This window comes from Scyliorhinus canicula, chromosome 14 (genome assembly GCF_902713615.1).
Source record: "Scyliorhinus canicula chromosome 14, sScyCan1.1, whole genome shotgun sequence".
NCBI lineage: Eukaryota > Metazoa > Chordata > Chondrichthyes > Carcharhiniformes > Scyliorhinidae > Scyliorhinus > Scyliorhinus canicula.
This window is the reverse complement of record NC_052159.1, coordinates 81,961,551-81,985,055: the sequence shown is the minus strand read 5'-3', so window position 1 is coordinate 81,985,055 and position 23,505 is coordinate 81,961,551. Positions and strand designations below refer to the sequence as shown.

Here is a 23,505-nt window from a genome sequence, read left to right as displayed (position 1 = left end):
TTCTCAGACTTTTGCATCTCCTGCCCATTGGAAGAGTGAGTAAGCAGGGTGGGAGGGGTCTTTGATTATGCTGTCGCTTTCCCCAGGCAGCGGGAGGTGTAGATGGAGTCAATGGATGGGAGGCAGGTTTGAGTGATGGACTGGGCTTTGTTCACGACTCTCTGAAGTTTCTTGCGTCTTGGGCCGAGCAGTTGCCATACCAGGCTGCGATGCAGCCAGATAGGATGCTTTCTATGGTGCATCTGTAAAAGTTAGTAAGAGTTAATGTGGACATGCCGAACTTCCTTAGTTTCCTGAGGAAGTATAGGCGCTGTTGTGCTTTCTTGGTGGTAGCATTGACGTGGGTGGACCAGGACAGATTTTTGGATTGTGTACCCCTAGAAATTTGAAACTGCTAACCATCTCCACCTCGGCCCCGTTGATGCTGACAGGGGTGTGTACAGTACTTGAAGTCCTGAAGTCAATGACCAGCTCTTTAGTTTTGCTGGCATTGAGGGAGAGATTGTTGTCGTTGCACCACTTCACTAGGTTCTCTATCTCCCTCCTGTATTCTGACCCGTCGTTATTCGAGATCCGGCCCACTATGGTCATATGGTCAGCAAACTTGTAGATGGAGTTGGAACCAAATTTTGCCATGCAGTCGTGTGTGTACAGGGAGTTTAGTAGGGGGCTAAGTGCGCAGCCTTGCAAGGCCTTGGTATTGAGTACTATTGTGGAGGAGGTGTTGTCATTTATTCTTACTGATTGTGGTCTGTGGGTTAGAAAGTCGAGGATCCAGTTGCAGAGTGAGGAGCCAAGTCCTAGGATTTGGAGCTTTGATATGAGCTTGGCTGGGATCATTGTGTCAAAGGCGGAGCTGTAGTCAATAAATAAGAGTCTGATGTAGGAGTCCTTGTTGTCGAGATGCTCCAGGGATGAGTGTAGGGCCAGGCTTCTGCTGTGGACCAGTTGCAGCGGTATGCGAATTGCAGTGGATCAAGGCGTTCTGGGAGGATGGAGGTGAAGCGTTCATGACCAACCTCTCGAAGCACTTCATTATGACTCAAGTCAGGGCCACCGGACGGTAGTCATTGAGGCACGTTGCCTGGTTCTTCTTTGGCACCGGTATGATGGTGATCTTCTTAAAGCAGGTGAGGACCTCGAAGCGGAGTAGGGACAGGTTAAAGATGCCAACGAACACATCTGCCAGCTGGTCCACGCAGACTCTGAGTGCACGACCAGGGATCCCGTCCGGACTCGCCTCCTTCCAAGGGTTCACTTTCAGGAAAGCCGATCTGACTTTGGAAGCTTTGATAGTGGGTATGGGTGTGTTATGGGCTGCTGGGGCACTCAACAGCGGATCGTTGGTTTCCTGCACGAACCGAGCACAGAATGCATTGTTGCCAGAAGTGAGATGGCAGTGGAGTGTGACAGCCACATATTCAGCAGAGAGTGGAGAGGAGCATTGAACAAGTAGGAAACTTGATATAACGGCAAACTTAAAATAAAATAATTAACTGTTTACTTTATTATAATCCCAGATTAGACCCCAACAGTGGTAGGATATTGGAGCAAAACCCCAATATTTTAGTTTATTTTAAGACTATGCAGAAAGAATGATTCACTCCAGGAATGATTCCATGAAAAAACTAGGGCTTTGGTATTTCTCAACCAAAGCTTTATTATGAACGCAATATTAAACTTTTAACTTAACACCCGAAAAGAACAGCTTACAATTACCCTTAATACAACAATACAATTTCTCATTAAACAGTAAGAAAATAAACACACAGCTCTTAATCCAGCTTAAAATTAGCAGGGCATAGAGTAATGCTTGTTTTATAAAACCGATTTGGCTCCGATTGGGACTCCTTCAGACTCTGGCTGAATGTCTTCAATTAGCTGCTTCAACTAGGTTGTTTCAGCCTCTTTGTCGTCAGGCAAGATTTCTCGGATTTAAAATAATACGTTTTTTAAAAACTATCCTATTGGAAAGAATTGTGGACTCAGAGTCATGCAGTTCAGAACTCAGCCCCTCTCTCTCTCAAAGCTTCTCTCAACTCACTGTCTCTCTGCTTTTCTGACCTCCACTCAGAAATGACCTCATCTCCTCGAGCTGAAAACACATTGGATGGGATTCTCCACCACGTTGCACCAGTTTTCTGGTGTGGCGTGCACCCGCTGGCAGCGGGATTCTCCTTCCCACCAGCCGGTCAATGGGATTTCCCATTGTGGTCAGCCCCACACCGTCGGAAAATACCCAGGTGTGGGTATGCAGCCAGCACAATGGAGAATCCCACCAGTGGAGAATCCAGTCCATTATCTCTGAAGGCTGCAAAAGCTCAAACTCCCCAGGAACTTCCCCAGGCAATCCACAAAGCATTTGCCCAGACTGATGAACACATTCCTTGCCAATTTCACCGCGCTGTTTCTTGGAAGCAAAACAAAATTATTTTTAAACAAACACATTCTAACCCCAGGCTTTTAACCCTAAAATTGCCCGTTGCATTTATAATCCAATTTTCCTAACATCTTCCAATCGTCACAACTTGAAGAAATTATCAAAACACGCTTTACATGCACTTCCGGTGATGGGGATGTGCTGAGAAGTCACACATCAGGTGGCTCTCCTCCACGAACCTGAAAAATAGGCTCCTTTTGCCTGAAAAGCACCCAATACATTCCCACACCACTACCACAACATGATGAGGAGAGAAAAATGCCAAACAGCAGCCGCTCCAGAGGACAGTGGAAACCAAGAGTGAAAAAGCCTGGACAAGCCAACACACGAGGCGGCAAATCTCTGACTTCTCCAGAGCAAGAGGGATAGCCCCACCGCACATGAATCTCCCCACACCAGGGGAGGGGTGGAGGATGTTCCTCTCAAGAGAACTGAGAGAGCATCGGGAAGGGACGAAGTCGGACACTCAAGCTGTGGTGAAGGTTGCGGATGCCAAAACTCTGGTGACCATGCAGGTGACGCTGGATAAAGGCGGAAAGCGACTGGAAGCCCAGTAGAAACTATCATGGAGCTGGAAAAAGCTGCAACAGACCAGGGCAACTGGCTCATCACCCCGGAAAAGGTGGTTGCAAAGCTGGTTGCAAATCAGGGGAATTTGAAAGGGAATACAATCCAGGACCAGGAGAACCGAGCTGTCAAAACGTACGAATCATGGGCCTATCGGAGGGTATCGAAGGTAGGAACCCCACAGACTATGTGGCCCAAATGCTGGGCAACCTGGTGGGAAGGGATAACTGCCCCAATCCACCAGAAATAGACAGAGCGCACCAGTCGCTTCGCCCAAAGCCCAGAGCCGGGGAAAAGCCAAGGGAAAGACACACCGGTACCAGGACCGGTGAACGAATCCTACACTGGGCCAGACAAACCAAAAACTGTAACTGGGAAGGCCACCGGATTCGGATTTATCAGCACATTGGAGCCAACCTGGCCAAGCGCAGGGCCAAATTTAATAGAGCGAAGGCCGTACAAAAGTGGCGCAAGGTTTGAGATGCTGTACCCAGCCAAGCTCTAGGTTATATTCCAAGGCAGGGAGCACTTCTTCATGGTCCCTTCGGGGGGGGGCAGGGAGACATGGAACTCAACCATGCCGAAAAAAAGGAGCATGAGAAGCAGTATCACACCAACCTAACAGGAGCAGGACACAAGTACAGATGAGGAAGGCAAAACAAATGGCCAAAGGTGGGGGGTGGGGGGAGAAAACTGCCGGAACCAAAAAAACAATGGGGAATGAAAAATGTGTAAATATTTTTCTTTATCCTGTGTCTTCTACTGTTTGTCCACACTCTTCCTTGTTTTGTATACCACAAAAACCTCAATAAAAACATTTTTTAAAATACACGCTTTACAGGCAGCCTTTTTGCATTATGATTATATAATGCATAATTTAGATGGGATTTCACATTTACTCAGTGCTATTTAACAAGCAGATCTTTCTTTGAAGTTGGAGTGAATGGAACTGGTTAAAAGGCCACCTTAAATATTGGTTTTGGTCATAGAATTTCCAACTGAATATCGAGAAGACCAAAATCGTGTTTAGTCCCTGCCGCAAACTCCACCTTCTAGCCACTGATTTCATCCCTCTAGCTGGGAATTATCTGAAGCTAAACTGGATTGCTCGCAGCCTTGATATCTTATCAAAATCTGTGATCAGCTTCTGACTACAGATTCACATCATAACCATGACCACCATTTCTCGATCTCTGTAAAAATTGCCTAACTCTGCCCATGTTTCAGCTCATCTGACACCGAAACCCCAATCTGTGCCTTTGCTACCTCTAAGCATGACTATTGCAGCTTTCTCCCAGGCAGCCTCCCATCTGCCCTACATCGAAAACTACTGTCCCATTCCTAACTCACAGAAGACTCTGCTGGGAGTCATTTACAGGCTCTCTGGCAATTGTGATGTAGCTGATGATTCATTAACACAGAGATCCAGGAAAAATTGCACAGAAACAACATGGTTACAATAGAGATTTAAATTTTCTCATAAACTGGGGAAAGCAGAATGGTTCAAATAGTAACAGTAATGACTTTCTAGAACACATTTGAGACCGCTTCCTGAGACAACGTATTTTTAAAACAACAAGACATAAGGTCAACTGAGTGAGGAGTAATGAACCCGAGTTAATTAACAATCTGAGAGTCAGGGAATTGTGAGTGTAATATGACTGAATTTGATACAGTGTAAGAAATGGATTTGCAGGATCACAAACCAGGGCCTTAAAAATAATTAATATGGTTAACTGACCACAGTAACCGGTTGCTGCTATCCAAACAAACAATGGGAAGTAGCCAAAGAAGATTTGGTTCCAATAACTAGTACATACTATTGAAGGCAAAAACTTCACTTGTACAGTTAAGCAGCTGAGGCACCCTCAATTACGACGTGATCGGTAATCAAAAGGCTTTAATCTACAGAGAACTGAACAGTATCCGAGAGAAGTGTGCTCACCACATGGAGCCTTATCCTATATACCGTTTCCTGGGGGCGTAGCCAGAGGCGGAGTCCCCCAGGGTTCCAAGCATCTTAAAGGGGCAAGGTATTAAAGGTCAGGTACCGTTTACAGCGGTTATTAACACCGTTCATCACATTCACCCCCTGTTTAAAAAAAAACACATAGTCCGTCGGGGGTGAAGTGGAGTTATAAGTTCAGTCTTTGTGGCGGTCTGATCGTCCGTGCTGACTTTCGCTGCTCCGCTGGTGGCGCCGTGGATGCGGTCGGTTCCGATGGTGGTATATCCGGGACGCACGGCTGACTGAGCCTTTGCCCGCCTTGGAGGGGGGGGTATCAGGTGTGATTAGGGTGATCGGTGCCGTCGCCGACTGGGGGGCAGGGGGCGCTGTCGGAGTCGGCGGTGTGGAAAACGTCGGGGTCGGTGGGAGAGTCGGTGGGGTCGATGGGAGAGCCAGCGGGTGCCAGGTCTCGCAGGGAGACGGTATCCTGCCTGCCGTCGGGGTGCTCGACGTAGGCGTATTGAGGGTTTGCGTGCAGCAGGTGGACCCTCTCGACTATTGGATCCGTTTTATGGCTCCTCACATGTTTCCGGAGTAGGACTGGACCCGGAGTCGTCAGCCAGAGTGGAAGCGGGACCCCAGAGGTGGACTTCCTGGGGAAGACAAACAAACGATTGTGAGGGGTCTCATTCGTGGCCGTACAGAGGAGCGACCTAATGGAGTGCAGGGCATCGGGTAGGACCTCCTGCCAGCGGGCGATTGGGAGACTCCTTGACCGTAGGGCTAGAAGGACAGCCTTCCAAACTGTTGCGTTCTCCCTCTCCACTTGCCCATTTCCCCGCGGGTTATAGCTCGTCGTTCTGCTCGAGGCGATGACCTTGCTGAGCAGGTACCGACGCAGCTCATCGCTCATGAACGATGTACCCCAGTCGCTGTGGATATAAGCGGGGAAACCAAACAGTGTAAAGGTGCTGCGCAGTGCCTTGGTCATGGAGGCCGAGGTCATATCGGGGCAGGGGACAGCCAAAGCTAAGCGGGAGAACTCATCGATGACGTTGAGGAAATAGATGTTGCGGTTGGTGGACAGGAGGGGCCCTTTGAAGTCCACACTTAGTCGCTCAAAGGGCCCAGAGACCTTTATCAGGCGGGCCTTGTCTGGTCGATAGAATTGCGGTTTGCATTCCGCACAGATCTGGCATGCCTTAGTCATGGCCTTGACCTCCCCTGTGGAGTAGGGTAGGTTGCGGGACTTGATGAAGTTGGCAAGCCGGGTGACCACCGGGTGGCAGAGGTCATCATGGATGGATCTCAGGCAGTCCAATTGCGCGGTGGCGCACGTGCCGCAGGACAGGGCATCTGGGGACTCGTTGAGCTTCCCCGGGCGATATTTAATATCATACGTATAGGTGGAGAGCCTCACCTCAGAATTTTGTCATTCTTTATTTTGCCCCGTTGTGCGTTATCGAACATAAAGGAGACCGACCGTTGGTCGGTGATGAGGGTGAACCTCCTACCAGCTAGGTAGTGCCTCCAGTGCCGCACGGCCTCCACTATGGCTTGTGCCTCCTTCTCGACTGCAGAGTGTCGAATTTCCGAGGCGTTGAGGGTTCGGGAGAAGAACGCTACTGGCCTGCCTGCCTGGTTGAGGGTAGCAGCCAGGGCGATGTCTGATGCGTCGCTTTCTACTTGGAAGGGGATGGATTCGTCCATCGCGTGCTTGGCGGCCTTGATGATGTCGGCCTTGATACGGCTGAAAGCCGACTGGGCCTCAGCCGTCAGGGAAAAAAACGTGGTCTTAATGAGTGGTCGGGCTTTGTCCGCATATCTGGGGACCCACTGGGCGTAATAGGAGAAAAGCCCCAAGCACCGTTTGAGTGCCTTGAGCCTACGGGGAAGGGGAAGTTCCTTAAGGGGACGCATGCGGTCGGGGTCTGGGCCCAGGACCCCATTGTCCACGATGTAGCCGAGGATGGCTAGCCGGGTTGTCTGAAACACGCATTTCTCTTTGTTGTACGTGAGGTTGAGGGCCCGGGCAGTCTGGAGGAACCTCCTCAGGTTTGTGTCATGGTCCTGCTGAACATGCCCGCAGATGGTGACATTGTCCAAGTACGGGAAGGTGGCCCGTAAGCCGTACTGGTCCACCATATGATCCATTGCCCTCTGGAAAATGGAGACTCCTTTTGTGACACCAAAAGGGACCCTGAGGAAGTGAAACAGCCGACCGGTTGCTTCGAAAGCCATGTAGGGGCGATCCTGTGGGCGGATAGGGAGTTGATGATAGGCCGATTTAAGATCGACTGTGGGGAATACCCGATACTGGGCGATTTGGGTCACCATTTCTGCTATGCGGGGAAGTGGATACGCTTCGAGTTGCGGAAAGCGGTTTATGGTCTGGCTATAATCCACGACCATTCGCTGCTTTTCCCCAGAGCGGACTACCAATACTTGAGCCCTCCAAGGGCTGTTGCTGACCTCTATGACCCCCTCTTTTAGTATCCGCTGAACCTCTGACTTGATGAAAGTCATGTCTTGGGTACTGTACCGGCGACTCCTGGTGGCGACGGGCTTACAGTCGGGAGTGAGGTTCGCGAAGAGTGAGGGTGGCGCAACTTTGAGTGTCGCCAGGCTGCAGACCGTGAGTGGGGGCAGTGGTCCGCCGAACTTCAGTGTCAGGCTCCGGTGGCTTCACTGAAAGTCCAGACCGAGCAGCAGGGGGGCGCAGAGGTGAGGGAGGATGAAGAGTTTAAATCGGATGTATTCAGCGCCTTGAATTGCGAGGTCAGCAACACAATACCCCGTGATTTGTACCGAGTGGGACCCCGAAGCGAGGGCGATAGTTTGGGAGTCGGGGTGGGTGCGCAGGGAGCAGCACCTTACCGTGTCTGGATGGATAAAGGTCTCCGTGCTCCCGGAGTCGAATAGGCAGGGAGTGTCGTGGCCGTTGACTTGAACCCGCATCATCGAGTTCCGCAGGTGCTTTGGCCGCGATTGATGGAGTGTGATCGCTCCTAGTTGCGGGCCGTCAGAGTCTAACTCACAAAATGGCCGCCCGGAGTCACACGATGGCCGCCGCCGCCGGTCGAACGTGTCGGGTTTCGAAGATGGCCGCCGCCAAGATGGCCGCTCCCATGACTCGCACGAGGTCGATGACGCGTCGGAAGTGGGCGTGCCCGGCCGCAGCGCGGCCGCGTTGCGGGGTCTGTGAGACCGGGAGCTTGATTTCTGGGCCTGGTAAGGATTTCGTTTGTGGCCTTTGGGCCCAGCCAGGCAGACTTTAGTGAAGTGCCCTTTCTTCCCGCAGTCGTTGCAGATCGCGGAGTGGGCCGGGCAACGCTGACGTGGGTGCTGGCCTTGCCCACAGAAATAGCATGGGGAACTGCCGGAGTGAGCGGATCGCTGCGCGGCACAGGCCTGTAGCGTAGCTGAGTCTGGAGGGGATCGAGAGGGGTTCGCAAGGCCCGTGGAGTACGTACGGAGGTTATGGTGGGCCGTTTCGAGAGAAGAGGCGAGCGTTACCGTGCCCTGGAGATCCTTTGCCCCGTCTTCTAGGAGCCGCAGCCGGATGTACGGACCTGATACCGGACACAAGGGCGTCGCGAATATGCAAGTTCCTGTGGTCTTCTACCGTCACTGCTTTGTGGTTGCAGTTCCTCGCGAGCACGGTGAGTCTTTCCACGAACTCGTCCAGCGTTTCCCCGGAACGCTGGCTGCAGGTTGAGAGCAAATGTCTGGCGTGTACCTCGTTAGTAGGTCTTGTGAAGCGTTTCTTCAATATTTCGATCGCCGCCTCATATGTCGTAGCGTTCTCGATCACGGCGGAGAGTCGGTGGCCCACCCGGCCATGTAGTAAACGCAGCTTCCGAGTGCTGTCGACATCATTCGTTGAGGAGTCCAGATAGTCCTCGAAACACCGGAGCCAATATTTAAATATTTCCGGGGCTTCCGGCGATCTGGCGTCCAGGTTGAGTTTCTCCGGTTTTAGAGCGCTGTCCATCTTGATCTGTCTGTATATTAAATTGAGGCACCCTCAATTACGACGTGAGAGCGAGGTCGGTAATCAAAAGGCTTTAATCTACAGAGAACTAAACAGCATCCGAGAGAAGTGTGCTCACCACATGGATCCGATATACCGTTTCCTGGGGGCGTAGCCAGAGGCGGAGTCCCCCAGGGTTCCAAGCATCTTAAAGAGGCAAGGTATTAAAGGTCAGGTACCGTTTACAGCAGTTATTAATACCGTTCATCACAGCAATCATGGTAGGTGACAGTGTCATTCTGAATGCAAAGGTTTACACAATGCAGGGAAAAGTGGAAATCCAACCATCGGAATGAGTTAATAAAATGAAACAAAGGAATACAAAGGAAGTAATGAGAGGTGATCAAAGGAATATGAAAAACACATGCAAAGCTAACAGCAAAAGGTTTATGAATTTACTAAGAGAAACTGAGTGATAAGGGTGAAGTAGAGCTTATTAAAGATGGATGGTGGTAAGGCTATACTAGATGATAAAGTAGTAGCAGACTTGTTACTTGAATATATTGGATGGGGTTTTCTGGTTGTTCACATTGGAAGGATCTTACAGTCCGGCTGACGGTGTACCCCCGCCACAGGTTTCGTGGCAGCGAGGGGCGTGTTCAACGGGAAACCCCATTGATAACCGCAGGACCAAAAGATCTGACCACCAGCCACTGGTGAGCCGCCCTCCGCCGCTGCAGAATACATTGTAGAAAACCCCGCCCATAACAAAGTAGCATCTTCCCTAGTCACGACAGCACTAACAGCCCTGTCAACAAAACACTCAAAAAGTACACTGGTGGTAGCCATGTTCCGGACATGGTACCAATTGAGAGGGCGGCATGTGGCACAGTGGTTAGCATTGCTGCCTAGGGCGCTGAGGTCCCGGGTTCGATGCCGGCTCTGGGTCACTGTCCATGTGGAGTTTGCACATTCTTCCTGTATCTGCGTCAGTTTCACCCCCATAACCCAAAAGATGTGCAGGGTAGGTGGATTGGCCAGGCTAAGTTATCCCTCAATTGGAAAAAATAATTGGGTATGCAAATTTCTTTTTAAAACATAGTACCAATTGAGACAACACTTCGGCCTTACCGAAATTTCCACCATGGCCCTCATCTGCAACAACCACAGGTTCACACCAGCTACAATGGACGCCACCTTTAAAAAGGTGGAGACAGGATGGTGGGACGTTGACAGTTAGCGACAAATGACGGATTAACGACTCTGGAAGAATTTACAGAGATATTTCACCCAACCAAAGGAAATGAGTTGAGACATATACAACTTAAAAACTTCCTCCGTAGATAAATGACGACATACCCACGGATGCTGAGACACTCACTGGTAGAGGATCTGTTGGACGTGGGCGACATAGGGAATGAGAACTGCAGGGACTTGTATGGACGACTGCTGAAGGAGGCACGTTCCCCCTTGGACAAGATGAAAGAAAATGGGAGGAAGAACTAGGGATAGAAGTGGGGTGGGGACTCTGGATCTAAGCACTGAACAGGGCAAACTCCACCTCCACATGCGTAGGGCTAAGCCAAACGATTATGTAGGGTTACTGTGTTACGAGGATAGGATGGAGGGATGGGCTTAAGAAGGGTGCTCTTGGACAGCACGGTGGCACAGTGGTTAGCATTACTGCCTACGGCGCTGAGGACCTGGGTTCGAATCCTGGCTCTGGGTCACTGTCGGTGTGGAGTTTGCACATTCTCCCAGTGTCTGCGTGGGTTTCACCCCCACAACCCAAAGATGTGCAGGGTAGGTGGATTGGCCATGCTAAATTGCCCCTTAATGGAAAAAAATAATTGGGTACTCTAAATTTATTTTTAAAAATGAAAGAAGGGTGCTCTTTCCAAGGGCCGGTGCAGACTCAATGGGCCGAATGGCTTCCTTCTGCACTGTAAATTCTATGATTCTATGAACCCGAATGAATAGGTTCTTCCTGGAGATGGAGGACAAATATGAACAATGCCAGGAGGCCCAGTCAACCACACCCACATGATTAGGGCCTGCCTCTTTGAGGCAATGCCCAGGGTTGTGGGGGTGAGGATGGAGCTATGCCCAAAGGTGGCCATCTTCAGGATCTCAGACCAGCGAGAACTCTTCACAGGGAGTGGGGCCGCATCGCCAAGGCAGACTTTGAAAAAATATTCGAACAAATGTCCTTAACAGAAGATAAGTGCTTTGTAAATGCAAGTATTGTCTTTGTCTGTCTGTGAGAGTGGAACAAGAGTTGCATTTTCATGTACAATGTGGTTTAATGGGAACTCGTGTTATGGTTGAGAAACTGCAAGTAATCTGTTCATGTTAGCTGAAGTAAAAGTTAATAAAAGTTTGTTTATAAAATAACCAAGCCCTACTTCTTATATTATTACTCCCGGAACAAATTGATCTTTCTGCACAGACTTAAAGCTTAAAAGTGTCTGGTTCAGCATCTCTTCTGTTATTTTCATTTTTCCAATTAAGGGGCATCTTAGTGTGCCCAATCCACGTGCCCTGCCCATCTTTGGGTTGTGGGGTGAGACCCATGCAGACATGGGGAGAATGTACAAACTCCACACAGATAGTGACGTGGGGCCGGGATCGAAGGCAGCAGCTGTCTGGTTCAGTATCTTAGCCATTGTTGGGGGTTGACCAGACATCTGTAACACTACATATATAATTTTATGAAAGGTTTATATCAGCTGCTATTTTTTTCATAAACTATCTTTGCAGTAACTTGTGCCCTGATGAAAGGTCATCAATCCAAAACATTGACTCTGTTTGATTCTCTACCCACAGCTGCTGCTAGGCGCCAGTGGCACAGCAGTTAGTACTGTTGCTTAACAGCGTCAGGGACATAAGTTCAATTTCCGTCTTGGGTGACTGTCTGTGTGGAGTTTGCACGTTCTCCCTGCTCTGCGTGGGTTTCCTCCGGATGCCGGTTTCCTCCCACAGTCCAGAGAAGTGCAGGTTAATTGGACTGGCCATGATAAATTGTCATTTAGTGTCCAAAGGGTTAGGTGGGGTTACTGGCTTATGGGGATACGGTGGGGGTGTATGCATAGGTAGGGTGGTCTTTCAGACAGTCGGTGCAGATTCAATGGGCTGAGTGGCCTCCTTCTGCACTGTAGGGATTCTATGGATAGTCCTGCTGATCATTTCCAGCATTTCAGTTTTATTTTCGATATCCAGCATTCATTCTGTCACTGCTTCCTTTTCCATCATGTTGGAAATGTACAGTTCAAAGAAGTTCTCCTGTATGTATTGTTTTATGAATTTGCTTTTCGCACTGTTATTTTCCCAGTCTGTAGTATGATAATCGAATTCTATTTTCACTGCACTGAAGTTTTGAAAGATTTTGCAATTTGTTTGAAAACCTGTTCCTGTATCTCCTTTCCACTGTACTACACATGCTGCAACCTTTCTCTATGGTTCCTGAATTCTAACCACTGTTAAGGACAAAGCTGATGGTAAACAATGAGTTAGAATCATAGGATTCACATTGCATTCGGCCCATCGGGTCTGCACCGTCCCTTGGAAAGAGCACTCCACTTAAGCCCACACCTCCACTCTATCCCCGTAACCCAGAAACCCCACCTAACCTTTTTTGGTCCTGAAGGGCAATTTATCATGGCCAATCCACCTAACCTGCACATATTTGGACTGTGGGAGGAAACCGGAGCACCCGGAGGAAACCCACGCAAGACACGGGGAGAGCGTGCAGGCTCCGCGCAGACAGTGACCCAAGCCGGGAATGAAACCTGGGACCCTGGAGCTGTGAAACAACTGTGCTAACCACTGTGCTACCGTGCAGCCCATATTTCTTCACATCCCAGGTCGGAAATTTTAATCAACTGCCCTGAACTGTATTTTTGCAATTTGGTAGAGTATGAAAGGTTTGAAACCCAGAGAATCATGTCCCAGATATTGTGATGATTTTAATAAAAGTACATGTTTATTCTGAATAAAATGACAATAAAGTAATCTAGACAATGGATTTACTCAGGATTGCTACTTTAAACAGTTCCAAATGATTTTAACCTAACTGCCTTCAGAGCTAACCCTCCACAAACTGTTCCACAACACCGTATAAATGTTAAGATCTATAACAATCCAGTAACTGTTACCACACAATGTAGTTCCGCCTCTGTGGTTGCTGCTGAGGTAAACCAGAAGCTTGTTTTTCCAAAACAGGCTTTCTCCACAGACACGCTGCTTGTTGGGAGTTAAGCAGCTAATCCAGTTGTTGGCTGAGGTCTGAAAAAAACAGATCTAAGTATCTTCCGAAATACCTTTCCACCCCTTTGATCTTTCCCGCATCTGACCTAACTGTGTTCCATAGGCTCCATTACCTTCTTCTTCTGATTTTAGCTTTTAGAGTTTAAACGCAATGTAAACTCACTTTAGGCACCCCTTTTTCACACCTTGTATCTCTTCTTTTGAACACCTTAACCCTTAAAGCAGCTCACCACCACCTTCGCAAAGACAGTTCAGGATGGGCAACAAATACTGGCCTAGCCAGCAATGACGATGGAGGAGGGGTAACATCGCTTGACTTCACCAATGCCTCACCTTGGGCATGATCTAAAGGCCGCATTGATCCTCACTCAGGATGATTTACCTGGTTCTCCATGCCTCAATGAGATCTAATAGGATCTCACGAGATGTTGCAATCTGGATCCAACCCACAACAGGTGGGATCTACATTTACATAGGCACTGTTGCCTTACAGCGCCGAGGATCCGGGTTCGATCCTGGCCCAGGTTACTGTCCCTGTGAAGTTTGCACATTCTCCACATGTCTCATCCCCACAACCCAAAGATGTGCAGGGTAGGTAGATTGACCACGCTAAATTGCACCTTAATTGCCCACAAAAGGGGACTAGGCAGAATGGCACTCGGTGGGGTGGTCTCCCAAACAAATCGGAGGCATGGCAGCGCAATGGTTAGCATTGTTGCCTCACTGCGCCAAGCTCCCTGGCACTGCTGATGCCACCTGGGCACATTGGCACTACCAGTCTGGCACCAAGACAGTGCCACCTGGGTGCCAGCCTGACACTGCTAGGGTGCCAGCCTCGCACTGCCAGCCTGGCACCCTAGCCGCTTCTTGCCTGGCAGTGCCAAAGTGGCATTTTGCCTGCACCAAGGGATGCCCTGCCCTTATGAGGTGGGGTACGGTGGTTGTGGGGTGGGCTTGATGACCCCCTTACAGGTGGGCCGCAGTGGGGAGCCTAGTGATGGCATCCCAATCTCTGCCTGCATAGTGAGCGAATGGAACTAAGTGCATCCTCAACGGAGCGTTCCTTGCTGAGGCCCTAAAATGAAGCAGGGTCCTGTTTAATAACAGGATCATTCTCAGCGCTGCCAGCGCCAGGAAACACCCGGCTAAACACACTCGACACAGGACTCTGTTTCATTTCCATTAAATCGTGCCCCTTACCTGCTGATGAATCCCTAATTTATGCGGTCGCTACCTCAAGGCTTGACCAATCCAACTCATTCCTGGCTGACCTCCCACTTTCTACACTCAAAGTATTCCAAACATTTTCTGCCCTTGTCCTAAAATGTGCCAAGTCCCAATCCCCATCATCCATGTTCTCAATGATTTGCATTAGCACCCAATCAAATATCTTGATTTTAAAATTCACCTCCTTCTTTCCAAATCCCTCCATGGTCTTGCCCCTCATATCTTGTAACCTCCTCCAGCAAATCTTCAACATATCTGTACTCAACTGATCACTGCCTTTTGAACATCCATTATTTTAGGTGCTCCATCATTCATGACCATAGCCTTCTGCTACCTGAATTTTCCTTCCTAAAATCCTCTGGGCTCTCTGCCTCTCTTTTTCCATAAAACCTTTGACCATGCTTTTGACCATTTGTCCTAATATTGACGAATTATAATTAATATCAATGTTTACTTTTATAAACTTTTGTGAGATGCCTTAGGATGTTTTATGTTAAAGGTGCCATATAAATAAATGGGCAGCACGGTGGCACAGTGATTACCACTGCTGCCTCACAGCTCCAGGAACCTGGGCTCAATTCTGGCCTCGGGTGACTGTCTGTGTTTGGGTTTTCAGTTCCTCCCAGTGTCTGCCTGGGTTTCCTTTGGGTGTGATGCACAATCAATGGACAGGAAACGTAGGTGAAGTCCGAACGAAAGGCTTTAATTAGCAAGAAGTGAACCCGGCAGCAGATGTACAGGAGAATAGCTGGCTGCCGGGAAACACGGGTTCTTATACCCCGCCTCGTAGGCGGAGCTACCTTCCTCTTAGCCAATCGGGCTAAGAGGCACACGATACCTGGGCCAATGGGCAGCGAGTCCTCTGCATCAATGGCAGCTCACACTCCCAGGTATCGTAATACCCCTAGTCATACTACCACATTCACTCCTTGTTCAGAAAGGAACCGGGGGGGGGGGGGGGGGGGGGGGGACCGGGGGGGTGTCCCATGAGTATATATGAGACTGGTAGTATGAGTAGAGATGTTGGATCGTACCATTTCACTGGCCCGCAACTATTTACAAATACAAAACACAGTAACTATGTACAGTTTGGAGAATGGAAAAAAAATAGAGAACATGCAAAATCAAGGGTCCATCTACAGTTCACATGGATTCGATCAGCCGATCGCGTGCCTTGGATGTCCTGTGCGACCTGCGGAGCTGTGCCGGCGACGTTGGAGTGGTGGTCGTCCGTGACTCCGGGAGCGATGATCCTGTTCTTGCGGTTGCGTCCGTACCCCTAGTCGGAGCTAGCGGGGGCCAAGCCGGGGGTGGGTCGTCCTGTCCACTAGGCAGCACGTGTAAAGGTGACACAGCTCGTCACTCATAAAAGGAGGACCCCCTATCGCTATGAATATAAGCGGGGAATCCGAACAGGGAGAAAATGATGTGTAGGGCTTTAATGATGGTGGTTCTGGTCATGTCGGGGCAGGGGATGGCGCACGGGAAGCGGGAGTACTCGTCAATCACGTTGAGGAAGTACGTGTTGCGGTTGGTAGAGGGTCAATGCTGAGACGTTCAAAGGGGCGGGAAACCTTTATCAGATGCGTTTGTTCGGAGCGGTAGAAGTGCGGTTTGCACTCCGCGCAGATGTGGCATTCCCTACTTACTGTCCTGACCTCCTCGATAGAGTAGGGCAGGTTGCGGGTCTTTATAAAATGGAAGAAGCGGGTGACCCGGGTGGCAGAGGTCGCGTGGAGGGTTCGAAGGCGGTCCACTTGTGCGTTGGCACAGGTGCCGTGGTACAGGGCATCGGGATTAGCTTCCCAGGACGATACAAGATGTCGTAGTTGTAGATGGACAGTTCGATCCTCCACCGCAAGATCTTGTCGTTCTTTATCTTGCCCCTCTGTGCGTTGTCGAACATGAAGGCCACTGACCATTGGTCTGTGAAGAGGGTGAACCTCCTGCCGGCCAGATAGTACCTCCAATGTCGCACAGCTTCTACTATGGCCTGTGCTTCCTTCTCGACCCAAGAGTGGCAGATTTCGGAAGCGTGGAGGGTACGGGAGAAGAAGGCCACGGGTCTGGCTGCTTGATTAAGGGTGGCTGCCAGAGCTACATCGGACGCGACGCTCTCGACCTGGAAGGGGAGGGACTCGTCGATAGCGCGCATCGTGGCCTTTGCAATATCCGCTTTGATGCGGCTAATGGCCTGGCGGGCCTCCATCGACACGGGGAACGTGGCTGATTGGATGAGTGGACGGGCTTTGTCTGCGTAATTTGTGGGCGTAATATGAAAAGAAGCCCAAACAACGCTTGAGGGCTTTGAGGGAGTGGGGAAGGGGGAGCTCCATCAGGGGGCGCATGCTTTCCGGGTCGGGGCCTATTACTCCGTTATGCACTACATAGCCGAGGATGGCTAGACGGTCGGTGCTAAACAAGCATTTGTCCTTGTTGTAGGTCAGGTTTAGGAGTTTTGCGGTACGGAGGAATTTTCGGACGCTGGTGTCGTGGTCCTGCTGGTCGAGGCCGCAGATGGTGACGTTATCGAGATACGGGAAGATGGCCCGTAAACCGTATTGGTCGACCATTCGGTCCACCTCTCGTTGGAAGACCGAGACCCCATTTGTGACACCAAAGGGAACCCTTAAAAAGTGGTAGAGCTGCCCATCCGCTTCGAACGCAGTGTACTTTCGGTCACCCGCGCAGATGGGGAGCTGATGGTAGGCGGGCTTGAGGTCCACCGTGGAGAAGACCTTGTACTGCGTGATCCTATTGACCAGGTCGGAGATACGTTGGAGAGGGTACGCGTCCAGCTGCGTAAACCTGTTGATGGTCTGACTGTAGTCTATGACCATCCTATTCTTCTCTCTGGTCTTTACCACCAGAACTTGTGCTCTCCAGGGGCTGTTGCTAGCCTCGATAATCCCTTCCTTCAGAAGCCGCTGGACCTCGGACCCTGGATGAAGGTCCAGTCCTGGGCATTGTACCATCTGCTCCTGGTGGCGACGGGTTTGCAACCGGGGCGAGGTTTGCAAACAAGGACGGGGGATCGACCTTGAGGGACGCGAGGCTGCAGACAGTGAGGGGGGGCATAGGGCCGCCGAATTTGAATGTTAAGCTCTGGAGGTTAGACGTCTAACCCCAGGAGTGCTGCTGCGCAGAGGTGAGGGAGGACAAATAGCTTGTAGTTTTTAAAACTCTCTCCCCTGGACCGTGAGGTCCGCTATGCAGCACCCCGTGATCTGTACCGAGTGAGAACCGGATGCCAGAGCGATTTTTTGTTTAACCGGGTAAACAGGAAGAGCGCAGCGTCTTACCGTGGCGGGCTGGACAAAACTCTCTGTGCTCCCGGAGTCCAGCAGGCAGCTTGTCTCCTGGCCGTTGAGGAGCATCTTCGTGGTCGCTGTGGAGAGGGTACGAGGCCGCGACTGGTCCAATGTGACTGAGGCGAGTTGTGACAGAAGCTCAGAGTCGTCATCAGGCAGGGAGTAGTCACCTGTGGGGTCCTCGGTGCCAATCCAAGATGGTGGCACCCGTCGGCCGCACATGGTGGGGGGTGGACAAAATGGCGGCGCCCGTTCCCCACACGTGGAGTCGGGGGTCCAAAATGGCGGCGCCCGGGGATCGCACGTGGCGCAGGGGCCCAAAATGGTGGCGCCCGGGGATCGCATGTGGCAGTGGGGGGTGGGGGCAGCGAGGTCCGCGGGCCGCACGGGGCCCCTAAGGAGAGCAGGGAGGGGGGGGGGGGGAGGACCCGTGGTCGCTGCTTGGAACCGCAGCGACCACTTTAGACTGGCAAACGGCCACAAAGTGGCCCTTCTTACCGCAGCCCTTGCAGGTTGCGGAACGGGCCGGGCAGCGCTGACGGGGTGCTTTAACTGGCCGCAGAAACAGCAGCGGGGCCCCGCGGGTTTATCGGGGTGCCCTGCGGCGCAGGCCTGGGGTGTTCCGAGTCCGTGGGGATAAGAGAGGTCGCATTCCATGCTGCCCACGGGGGCGCAGTGCGGTCGGGGGCGTACGCGCGAGCGTTATGATTTGCAATGTCTAGGGAGGAGGCGAGGGCCCGTGCCTCCGTGAGGCTTAAAGTTTCTCTCTCCAACAGTCTTTGGTGGATCTGCGAGGACTGCCTACCTGCAACGAAGGCGTCTCGGATCAGAAGTTCGGTATGCTCAGCAGCAGACACCTGTGGGCAGCCGCAGTTCTTCCCCAGCACGAGGAGGGCACGGTAAAATTCGTCCAGCGACTCACCAGGTATCTGCTGCCTCATGGCTAGTAAGTGCCGAGCGTAGACTTGGTTCACCGGCCGTATGAAATGTCCCTTAAGTAAGTCCATAGTCGCATCGTAGTCTGTCGTGTCCTCTATGAGCGTGTACACGGCGGTGCCGACGCACGAGTGGAGGATGTGCAATTTCTGTTCCCTCGTCGAGACGTTTTCGGCTGTGCTCAGGTAACTGTTGAAGCAAGCCAGCCAATGCTTAAATGCGGCTGTTGCATTTGCTGCGTGCGGGCTGAGTCGAAGACACTCCGGCTTGATGCGAAGCTCCATCCTTTAAAATCTTGTTAATTAAATTGATGCACAATCAATGGACAGGAATTGTAGGTGAAGTCCGAACGAAAGACTTTAATTAGCAAGAAGTGAACCCGGCAGCAGATGTACAGGAGAATAGTTGGCTGCTGGGGAACACGGGTTCTTATACCCCGCCTCGTAGGCGGAGCTACCTTCCTCTTAGCCAGTCGGGCTAAGAGGCACATGATACCTGGGCCAATGAGCAGTGAGTCCTCTGCACCAATGGCAGCTCACATTCCCAGATACCGTAATACCCCTAGTCATTCTACCACAGGGTGCTCTGGTTTCCTCCCACAGTCCAAGGATGTGCAGATGAGGTGGATTGGCCATGATAAATTGCGCTTAGTGTCCAAAGGGTTGGATGGGGTTACTGGGACGGGGTGGAGGCATGGCCTTAAGTGGGGTGTTCTTTCCAAGGGCCTGTGCAGACTCAATGGGTCGAATGGCCTCATTCTGCTCTGTAAATTCTATGATTCTAAATATTGTTGTTATTTCTTCATTACTGTTAATTTGCTTACATTATTTTTGGTGAGTCTCAGTCTCTGAGTTTCAATCTAAGTTTTCTTGTAAATCCAATAGGCTAAATTCCCAACCGTAAATACTGATGCATGGTCATTATTTTACATGGTCACCATTCCTTGTCATCATATATAACAATAATAATCTTTATTATTGTCACAAGTAGGCAGTGGCGGACTGGCCAGGGTGTCAGCTTGCCCGATGGCAAGTGGGCCCCTGATGAAGTGTGCCCCCTATATCAAATAAAAATGCAATAAAGAAACAAACACAGACAACTGTTTTAGTAATAAAAAGGAATAAGAAAAAAAAGAGAACAGGACACAAATAAGCAGTGCATGAAAAGGAACGAAGCAGGGGGGGCAGTCGAAGGATGTGGAATAGGGGGGGCCCGGGTCGGGCATAATTAAGGAAATTCCATGTTTTCAGCAAGAGTGTGTGAATTTAAAGATAAAGTTACAATTCGTGATTTGAGATGGTCGGCAACTTCAGAGGATATCAAGCAGTAGTCTTGGTTCAGCCGGTACATCGGTCTGGGGCCCGGAGAGCCAAGAATGCACTTCTTGAATCTCTGAAAGGCCCTTAAAAATTATAATTAATTAGATAAATAAATCTCCAACTTCTTTCCTGAGATTTGTATTCTAACTTAATAAAATATAATTGTTTTTAAAAAGAGCGATACCAAATAAAAATACAATAAAGAAACAAACAAATAATCACTCAGTGTATGAAGGAATGAAGGAGTGTTAAACGGATGTGAAAAGGAGGAGGGGAAGGGGGGGGGGGGGGGGGGGGGGGTGCTGGTTCACCCGGGTCGGACATAGTTGGAAATCCACGTTTTCAGCAAGAGTGTGTGAATTTAAAGATAAAGTTACAGTTCGTGATTGAGATGGTCGGCAACTTGAAAGGATATCAAGCAGTACATAGGGTCGTGAGGTCACCGAAAAGGAGAAGCGGTACCTTTGACCGTGAATCATGAGGTCAAAGATATTGAAGTGATAAGCCATGATCGGTAAACTCAAAGGGTTGCGACTTGTAACACTACACTGGTATCAAACTGGACATGTTAACTTTGGTAGTGGGACCATTCTTAATGTCTTACTATAGTCGGACCAAACTTCTAAGTTTCAACAGTTGTCTCAGCTGCTTGCTGGTGTGAACACTGGACAGTGGATTGTCTCCTCTTCTGAAGCTGCATAGTCCACAGTAGTATTGACTAATGAACATAGCCTATTGAAGTGTAAGTAAGTTATTTAATATTTTTTATCAAGTAGGGGTTTATCTGGCGTTCCTTCAAGTTATTCTTGCAATCATCAATATTCATTTTTCCCAATGTGGGCTATTTTTAATTAAGTTTTTATTTCAGGAATATTACCCCTACCAGCATGGAAAAGAAAAAGCATAAATCTGGGTCACTAAAACGCAAAGAACAAAAAGAAGCAGAAAGGAAGGAATCAGCCAAGCGATGAAGGCCTATTACAGAGTTTATAATACCACAAGTACAATCCACATCAATATCCAGTTGTGCAACAAATAATCAAGAAGCAAGAAACAATGCTCATGGTGATGATGCAATGACATGCGAGTTACAAGAACAGAGAAGAGCTACTTTGAATGTAAAGACAAATACAAGTGCATCCATTGCTAATCAACCCAGGCCCAATATTTCTTCTGGCTTCCTTGTTCCGGTATCTGTACTGCCTGTAGTTGCAACATCTGAACACATAGCTTCAACTAGTGACAGGGAATCAGATATTCCTTCAAGCATAAATGACTTGGTTTCTGAAGCACATCCTGTAAATGAACCTACGCAAGAAAATGAAAGATCAATTACTGGAATCTTCCAATATCCATCACGAGCAAAGCTAAAACAGTTTTTTGCTGAACATCCACTTCAGCCACTTGATGATCTGCCATTTGATGCTCGTTTGTATGAGAGGAAAATTATGAATGACTCAGTCCCAAGAAAATGGCTAACATATAACAAAGAAAATAGATGCTTATATTGTTCATACAGCTAAGCCTTTGAGTTTCCCAACACTTGTAATCCATCACCCTTTGTACGTGGCTTTAGTGACTACAGGTGTATTAGCCAGAGCTTGACTTTACATGAATCGACAACACATGTCAGAAATGCTCAGCAATATATCAGTGTGGTTAACGATGGCACCTTAGATAATTTTTTTGCAGCATCACTAATTAAAAGGATTATAGTCTTGAGGATTATAGACATCATAAAGATGTTAGGCAAGCAAGCACTTCCTTTTTGAGGCCACAGAAATGAATCGGCCTACACTCTAGATAATGAGGTTCTGAATCATGCCAATGTTTTAGCTACAGTGCAGTTGATGGCAAAATATGACCCCATTATGGCAGCTCACGTTTCTGCAGTGCAAAACAAGTCTAAACAAAGAATCAAATGATTAGAGCAACAAGGAAAGGCTCAAAGTAAAGGCCGTGGTGGACTTGTTACATACCTGAGTAAAACAACTATAAACATGTTAATCAAAATTATGAAGAATATGATACAAGAAAGAATTAGTCATGAAGTTTCTCAGGCAAAATATTATTCTATTCAGGTTGATTCAACACAAGATAATTCATCCATCGATCAGTTTAGCATTATTATTCGGTATGTGCTTAAAGGTATTATCTGTGAGCGACTACTTTCAGTTGTGCCAAGTAATGATGGTACAGGACAGGGACTTTTTGACCTATTGATTGAAACATTACAGCATCTTAAAATTGACCCCCAAAAATGTTGATCTGATAGCACAGATGGCGCTGCAAGCTACCATGGCCAGTATAATGGTTTACAAAGTAAAATTGCTGATGTGGCTGATCAACATGTTCATGCTATGCCCATGTCTTGAATTTGGTGATAACTGAAACAACAAAATGTTGTGTGCCTGCAGTTTCTTTTTTCAATTTGCTCCAGAATATAGCAACTTTTGTGAAAGCATCATACAAGAGAATGGCTGTATGGATAGAAGTTGTTGGAAAACATCTAGGACAAGAAAAAATGAAATGATTAAAGCTAATTGGCGAGACCAGATGGTCAGGAAAATCCAATGCAGCAACAACTATATTTGGATGTTTTGATGATGCCGCTGCCAGTACTTTCGTAAATCTATTGACATGCTTATCAATGATACAAGATTCAGAAAAGTTTGATGCAAAAACAAAACATGAAGCAAATGTTTTACTTCAAAGTCTTCTAAAGTTTGAAACCATATTGACAGCATTTACTTACTTGTATGTTTGAAACTACAACCCCGTTATCAAGTTATCTACAGACAAGTGGTTTAGATATGTTTACTGCATGGAGTTTGGTCGATTCAGCTACAACAAAGTTGAAGGAACAGACAAGAACATTTGATAACGTTCACAGCAAGGCTTTGGAATTTGTAAATAAATGTAATGACAGGATTTCACAGATGAATATGGATGAAAATCAAACATTGGAAATTGATGCGTTGGAAACAGCATTGCCAGTTAAGAGGCAGAGGAAGAAAAGAATGACAGATGAGCTTATTGATGATGAAAGAAATTCCTCAGATTCTCTAGCTGATTTTCGAGTAAATGTGTTTAACCTAATAATGGATCACATTGTCCAGTCACTAGAATCACGCTTTGTAGAACACAAACAGTTGTATAAAGATTTGTCCTGCTTGGACCCAGCAAAGTTTAAAACTATTGCAGAGAAGGGCCTTGAAGATGAAGCATTGGAAGGTATTACTAAGCTGTTTCCACAAATCAGCAAAGATCAAGTAATATTGGAATTGTTTTCTTTTGCTTCAAACTTTGATGTATTAAAGCTATTGCTTAATGATGGTGAGAATATGGATTCCAGTTGCAACAATTGTAAAATTTGCAGCACTTGCCCATCGTGTGTACTAAAAATTCTGGCATCCAACAGACTTCATGACAAGGCATATGATAACCTTTATGAACTTTATAAAGTCATCTGCACACTACCAGTTACTCAAGTCCAATGTGAGAGGACATTTTCAAAG

The 23,505-nt window shown here is 48.6% G+C and overlaps 1 protein-coding gene across 2 annotated transcripts in view; it reads right to left on the bottom strand.

Moving 5' to 3' along the window:
* The window catches only part of LOC119977829 (ankyrin repeat domain-containing protein 42-like), a 66,051-nt gene that overhangs the window by 40,328 nt on the left and 2,218 nt on the right, over nt 1–23,505 (bottom strand). The window lies entirely within an intron of this gene.